General features: G+C 53.4%; 1 long non-coding RNA gene across 1 annotated transcript in view; it reads right to left on the bottom strand.

The window, feature by feature from the left end:
- LOC110335412 overlaps positions 1–5,129 on the bottom strand; it is a 13,592-nt gene extending 8,463 nt beyond the window's left edge. The window contains exon 1 of the long non-coding RNA XR_002381170.1: positions 5,019–5,129. This is a non-coding gene — a long non-coding RNA (uncharacterized LOC110335412). The remainder of the gene's footprint in view (positions 1–5,018) is intronic.
- Between the last annotated feature and the right edge of the window lie 2,469 nt (positions 5,130–7,598).

The raw sequence follows: 7,598 nt of genomic DNA, 5'->3' as shown, positions 1-7,598 counted from the left end.
CACGCACACATACACACACGCACACTCACGCACACGCACACACACACGCACACATACACACACGCACACATACATACACGCGCGCGCACACACACACGCACACATGCACACATACACGCACACACACGCACACACACACACACACACACGCACGCACGCTCGCTCACACGCACTCACCAGGTAAGCAGTCTCCGCCTCAATGACAAAGCTGCCATCTGCCACCAGGAACTGGCAGTGCTGGCAGAGACAAGGGCAGAGACCCAGAGAGGGGAACAATGCACTTTGTGTTCAGTAGCCACAGTGGGACGAGTAGCTCTCTCCATTTTCCTAGAATAAGTGGAGGCGTGGGAGTGGCTTGAGTCCTGCTCTGCCTAGGAAACCTGACTTGATCCTGTGCGCTCGGCAGGAGTCCCTGTTCCTCACCCTCCACCTTCAGCGACCCCTCCACAGCCGCCCCACCACAGGCCCAAGCTGAAACTGGTGTGCCAGGCATCCCCACCCCGGCTCCCTTCGGTCTTTGCAGACGATATTTCCTCTAGCCACACACATACCCACTGGCTCCTCCTGACACACACACATGCCCTCACCTATATACTTCCTACATCTGCATGCTTGCCCTCACCTGTACCTACTACATACACACACGCTCACCTTCGCCTGTGTCATACACATGAACACTCACTTGATTTTGTTGTGTGCACACACATCTTCACTCGCGCCACTGTATATACTCAGGAGCATACCTGAGCCTGCTGCAGAGACTCACACAGGCCCAACACACACACACACACACAGAGAGAGAGAGAGAGAGAGAGAGAGAGAGAAGGTGGGGCAAGTTGATTGAGAGGCAACCTTCCACAAACCAGACCATGTCAAAAGTCACCATGTGAGGGCCAAAAAAAGAAAAGACAGACAGACACAGACACACACACACACACACACACACAAAGATGTACATGGGCCTCTGAGATGGTTCCCCAAGTAAAAATACTTGCTGGCCAAGTCTAATGACCTGGGTTTGAAGACCAACTTCAAAAAAATTTACTACTAGCAGTAAAAATTTACTACTACTGGGCAGTGGTGGCGCATGTCTTTAATTCCCAGAACTCAGGAGGCAGAGGCAGGTGGATTTCTGAGTTCGAGGCCAGCCTGGTCTACAGAGTGAGTTCCAGGACAGCGGGGGCTACACAGAGAAACCCTGTCTCGAAAAACAAACACAAACCCCTTTAACATCCTCAAGGGTACTAAGGCAGACACATGCCTCCTCCTCTTCCTCCTCTCTCTCTCTCTCTCTCTCTCTCTCCCATACATATACAGGCTAGTAATAAAATGAATATTACTTTTAAAAGAGGAGAAACTAAACAAGTCAGGAACAGAGAGAAATGGGACAAGAAGAGAAAGGAGATGATACAGAGCTGAGAGGGAGGACCACGGAGGAAGGACCAGGGAGGGAGGACTACATGCGAGGAAGCTGCTTCTCAGCTCCAGCAGCTCTGGAAAGTAATTAACCGAGCTCAGGAGGCAAAGCAAGGGAGTTAATTCTGCTCGTGAGCTCAGGGTTTGGCAGGGCTGGTTGTCTCTGGGTGGCAGGCTGTCCCTATGCATGTGTGCATGAGTGGGTATGCCCACAGAGGTCACATGGCCTTTGTCACCCTCCACTATTCTCCTGAGACTGTCTCTCAGTGAACCTGGACTCCTCTTCAAGTAGTCTGGGCAGCCAGCAAGCCTCAGAGATCCTCCGGTCTCCCCAATATTCTCTCCTCTTGATCCCTGCTGCCTCTGGGCTTTCTGCAGCAGATCAGAGGGCTGGATCTGAATTCAGGGCTCCACGCTTGAGCAACAAGGACTCCTGCCCACAGCCCCACCTCCTCCTTTAAAAAGCTGCCATACTGTCTTTTCTTTGGCAAAGCAAGACAGCTCTGTACTCCTGTGCCTAGTTCCGTCAGAACCTCTCGCTATTAGGCCGTCGGTGAAAACGGAGCTGCAGTTGAGGACAGCTGGATCCTGTCCCCTCTGACACTAGAGAGGACAAGGCTTTCAGCACAGAACCCCTTGCCAGGCCACCTACAACCCCACAGTCTGCCTTCTTGTCCCAGTACTGCTACGGGTCATTGGAAGACCTGTTCAGGAATGAGAGGGGAGCCAGAGTCCTAAAAGAAAGAAAAGAGAGGGAAAGAAGGAAGGGCAAAGAGAGCTGAGGAAAAAAAATGAGCAAAAATGGAAGGAAGGGTCTCCACTGTGGCCATCTCCACAAAAGACATGCAAAACTGTGGCAGGAGACCCGGCTTGGATAACAGAGAAAGTCGGATGGCAGCATGGGCCTGGGACCACAAGAAGGGCAGAGCACGGGAGCGTGCTAGACGAAGCGTGACAGTCAGTCTTCCCGCCATTCTCAGCCCTAGGTGTGAGTCAGGGTTCCACAGAACTGTGTGTCTCCCTCTCGACGCTCAACCATCCCCTGAGTGTTCTCCCCCTCCACCCCACCCTCCCAAGCTGGAGAAGTTAAACCTTCAACTGTCCTGGAAGCTTCACTCTGAGTCAGCACCACTGGAACCATCTTTCGGCCTGGCCCAGGGCCTGCCTTGCCTCCCACAGTGGGGCGCTTCCTGGCTTTGCCAGGGTCCTTTCCTTGGCCTAGAACTCTCTTCCCAGACACAGCTTCTTCTCCGCTGCTGGGATGGAAGTCTGAAGCTGATCGCTTTTCCCAGAGCAGGCACCTCCTGTGTGGATGGGAATGAATGAAGAATTCAGGGAATCGATGGGAGCAAAAGACAGCATGTTGGGGCCTCATCTCCAGCCCAGCCCTCAGGGAGCCCCCCCAAAAAGCAAGGCTGAGTATGGGGACTACCGTGAGCACTCCCTGAGCCCCATCATGCCATAAATATGTGTATTGGTCAAGGCTTTTAAGCTGATTGAATGGAGATATATATATATATATATATATATATATATATATATATGGATCTATTAGATTGACTTTCCAGGCTGGGAGTCCAACATAGGCTGTTTGCACTCTAAAGAGGCCGAGACTCCTGTGGCTACTCAGTGCACAGGGCTAGGGGCTTCGGCAGTCTACGGTCTGATGCTGAGGCCCTGGGGGGTTCCTGGAGCTTCATCCATCGGAAGATGAAGCTGGGTTCCGAGAGCAGAGAAAGATGCAGTGGTGGGTGCGGCAGAGTAGATGTGTACACCAACAGGGAGCACCCTCGATGGTGCTTTAGAGTGGAGCAGCCACCGCCTGAAAGGACCACCTACTCTCCTTCAGCTAATCCCTCCAGGAAATGCCTTGGAACACCCACCCAGAGGCACCTCCCAGCCGTCCTGGAACTTAGATCCAATCAAGTTGAAAATCACTGCCCGTCTGTACCTGTTTGCTTTAGTGAGTTGCTCACTAATGCTTCGAGGGGGGGAGGGGGGAGATGGAGGTGGGCGGAGAGGAAGAGGGGAGAGAAGGAGGGAGGGGGAAAGAGGGAAGAGGGCGGGAAGGAGGAGGTGGGAGAGAGGAAGAAAGGAAAAGGCAGTGAACAGGAGGAGGGGAATCAAGAGGGAGTTGAGGGAGAAGAGAGAGAAAGGAGAGACAAGAGGAAGACAAGACTGGAAGGAGGGACTAATTGGGCCTTCTCCATCTCTGCCCCAGGGCCTGGCTTAGGAGGACACAGAGTGGCTGTGACATGCTAGGGAAGAAAGTTGACTGAAGCCAGGCCTCCTGGGACTAGAGAGGTGGCTCAGCAGTTAAGAGTGCTAACGGCTCTTCCAGAGGACCTGAGTTCAACTCCCAGCAAGCACATGGTGGCTCACAACCATCTCTAATGGGATCCAGTGCCCTCTTCTGGTGTGTCTGAAGACAGTGACGTATACTCACATACATAAAATAAATAAATCTTTAAAAGAACATGAAGAAGAGGAGAAGAGGGAGGAGGAAGAAAGAGGAGGAGGAGGAGGAGGAGGAATCAGGAGCCAAGCTTCTTGCAGGACCTGAGCATTCTTGACAAGGCTGTCATACATCGGCCTGCAACTCCAGTGGAGGAGTGGAGGTGCTGGAGTCAGGGAGGTAGGCTCTACAGAGGCAACCAAGGCCATGAGGCACCCTCTGGGACATGCGGGTGGCTGAACCTCCAGTTTGGCCTCATAGCACTGCCAGTGGGGGAGTCAAGATGGGACTCAATTTCAGAGCACAGGTAAGATACGGGTCTTGGGAGGAGAGAACCCGAATGAGGGGAAGATGAAGCTCCCTGGAAGGCAAGGGAAGTCGCTACAAAGTCCCCAGCCCAGGGTGGGAGGCCCGTACCTAATCAGACTTATAGCTTCAGGAAGGTGTGTGAGCTTACATGAATGAACCCTTCTAGCCTCAAACAAAAACCTGAGGCCACGGCCCAGTGAGCAGAGCATCCACTTCCTTCCTGGGGCAGCTGGGAACTACAAGGTGCTAGAGAGAGGCCGCCATATGTGGTGCCCTGGGAGTGGCTACTGTAGTCACAGAGGAGGGGGAGACAGAATCGAGGAACCCTCCTCAATCACTGGTCTGAGATGACGGCGGAGCCATCAGCCTGCCTGGCGGAATGGGACTTAGAGGTTGGAGAAGAAAGTCAAAAGGCAGAGGCCTTCTGGGTTTGGGGGTGGAGCTTAGAGTGGGGGGGGTGAGCAGGTAATTGGATGGACGGCCCCTCCTCCAGCAACCTGCACCTCAGCCACTCATAAGTGGGGAAGTGACAAGTGTTTAACAACCACTCATACAGATTGAGGCCAAGTTCAAGGGTCAAACAAACAAGAACTCATTGAAAAAAAAAAAAAATGAAAGCTATGACGTCAGTCCTATTGACAACCTAGTCACAGGTGGGAGGCACCAGAGAAGTTATCAGTACCACGTGGCTCAGTACCACGTGGCTGGGAAGAGGCTGAACCAGGACTTGAACCTGGCATAATATTGCCCCCCCCCCCCAGCCCTATTGCTACTGTGACTTCAAGACCTAGCTGGGACCAGAGAGAGTGGGGATCAAGCGTCTGAGATCAGGAACGACCTGCCTCTTTAGAAAGCCTTGGCCTTTCATGCAGAGGTCACAGGGCCTCTCCCAGTGAGAGCCCTGGGCTGGGCAGGAAGCTGCTAATACAGTTGCTCTCCTTTGCTGAAGCTGGAGTTGGCTCAAGTCCAAGGGGTGTGCCTGTAATGACAAGGGCCTGGGCCAATGGCAGGGCCCCAGCCACCCCCACCCCGGCTTGCCAGTGAGAAAGAAAACCCCTCCTGGGTGTTTCTATTCTCTGCAAAGAAAGTGAGGCGGGAAGAAAAGTTGGCAGGAAACACACTGATGTTGCTACTTCATTGAATAAACCAATCCAGTCCTGCGGTTCCCTCCCGCTGTCCCCTCGAGGGAAATCCAGGCCAGGCCTGAGGCTGGGAACCATAAAAGTTGTCCAAAGGACCTCCCAGCCTCCAGTTTCCCAGCGGGGCCTCAGCCATGATGGGGTCCATTCTCCTGGAATCAGAGGCAGCCCTCCTCAGCTCTGCTCCACTCTCCACTCCCACAGCTCAATGAGAAGGAGGTCCCCTCCCCCCAAAATGCATGGCTGTTATCATGCACTCTTAATCCAGGTCATGGATCTGAGCCATGAGAGTGGGGAACTTCAGTTCACAAGAACTGTCCTAAAAAGTGCTGGCATGTGACCTCCTCCCCCAAAAAGGAGCATGCACCTTTCAAAACAGTGGTCCAGGGATTGAGGGGGCAGAATTGACTCCTCATTACCCCACCCCCAGCCCCCTCAAACACTCACACGGGCTCATATGCACCTTGGTATACACCCTCACAGTTGTTCATTCACACGAGCTGTTGTACATATATTCTCATGCCTACACAACCTATACCTACACATACCACACACTCATGTAGACTCACTTTGCATTCGTGCATATACATAGACTCATAGACAACAACCATGCACACACAAACACACGCTCACATGCACTTCATATGCACATCGAGACACACTCAGGTACATAGATAGGCACATACGTACCACACATGTTTTCCATGCACACATCCACATTGTCACCCTGCCTGAGCCTCTTTCAGCACACCTACCCCACGGGGGCCAGGGAGCGGTTAGAAGCATGGGAATTTGAAAGTAACTGGGTGGATAGGCTGAGCGGCGGCTGCCAAGGAGCAGGCAGAGCCTGGGATCAGGCTGGGAGCCCAGGAACAGGGGTGGCAATGTGGGCTGCCATGCAGAGGCAGGAATATGAATGAAAAATGCCCTGTTCCTGCCCCTTGGCTAGCCTGGTCAGGCCAGCCTTCATGGCTGTTCTGTCTCAGGCACTTCAGGCAAGGTTCCCAGGACTGCCTGAACTCAAGCCCTGCCAACCAGCGTTCCAGCCTTTCTGCCTTCCCCCAACCCTCAGGTGGAAGTGAGAGGAAGGAAAGTCCCCAAACCTCTGGTGTCCATCCCTCCACCACACAGGACAAGGCTGACCCCCCAAAACCAGGCTCCCTCAGTTCCCCCCCACCCCACCCCATAGGTAGCCTGGTCAGAGCAGGGCTCAGCCTACCGGTCCCTTGGCTGTGACACCAGCTCTACCTATTCCTGGTGGCATCTGCCCTTCTCCTGCACTGAACTAGCTCAGTTTCAGGCAGGCTGTTTCCCTCCCTAGGCCCTCAAAAAGGCAATGGGAACCACAAGTTATTTGACTCTTCGAGGACCAATGAGGGCTGGCGATGGAGCTCAGTTGCCTGGCAGCATGCTTTGTTAGCACGCACAACGCCTTGGGTTCAATTCCCAGTAATACCTATGTACCGGGCATGGTGGTACTTGTAATCCCAGCACTCGGGAGGTGACACAGAAGAATGAGAAATTCAAGGATAGCCCCAGCTTCAAGGAGGCCAGCCATATTTCATGAACCAAAAAAAAGACAAATGAACAGCACATGAACACACATATGAGAGTATGTGCACTCTGGTGAGCTCATGTGCACGCGCGCGCGCGTGCACACACACACACACACACACACCTGGTGGGAACGGAAGGGTTCAGGGGCACCTAAGCAGCCCTACTCAAGAAACTGTGTCTACCCTGGGTCTATGAACCCTCTCCTCCGCCTGCTTTCAGCAGCTACAAGCATGAGGTCCCTTTCCTCCCCAGAGAGCAGGGCCACCCCACGCGGCTATGACCCCTGAACTTGGAAAGAAGACCAACCGTTCTATGTCTTCTCTCGGGAACTTGAAACACACACACACACACACACACACACACACACACACACACCGGGGCCCACAGGCTAACAGTGCCACCTCTCTGGCTCACAAGGTTCCTCCCTGTTCTGGGTGGCCCCTGGGGCAGCCCAGGATTCTCCCCAACCTGCTCTCCACCTGAGCCAGAAGGTTTTTTCCAAAACACAAATCGGATGCCGTCTAATCCTTGCTTTTGAAACCTTTGAAAGAGTTCCCAGAACCTTCTGGATGTTTGCTGAGTGCTCATGCGATGCAGGTCTGCTCTGTGAGGGCTCCACACACACACACCATCTTTACCAAATGAAAAAGAGTCCTCCCTTCCCGGATGCTGCCTCCCGACCCTCCTCACTAAACCACGCTTTGCTGGGACGCACTTTGGTT

The sequence above is a fragment of the Mus pahari genome, chromosome 18 (assembly GCF_900095145.1).
Source record: "Mus pahari chromosome 18, PAHARI_EIJ_v1.1, whole genome shotgun sequence".
NCBI lineage: Eukaryota > Metazoa > Chordata > Mammalia > Rodentia > Muridae > Mus > Mus pahari.
This window is presented reverse-complemented; position numbering and strand designations above follow the sequence as displayed.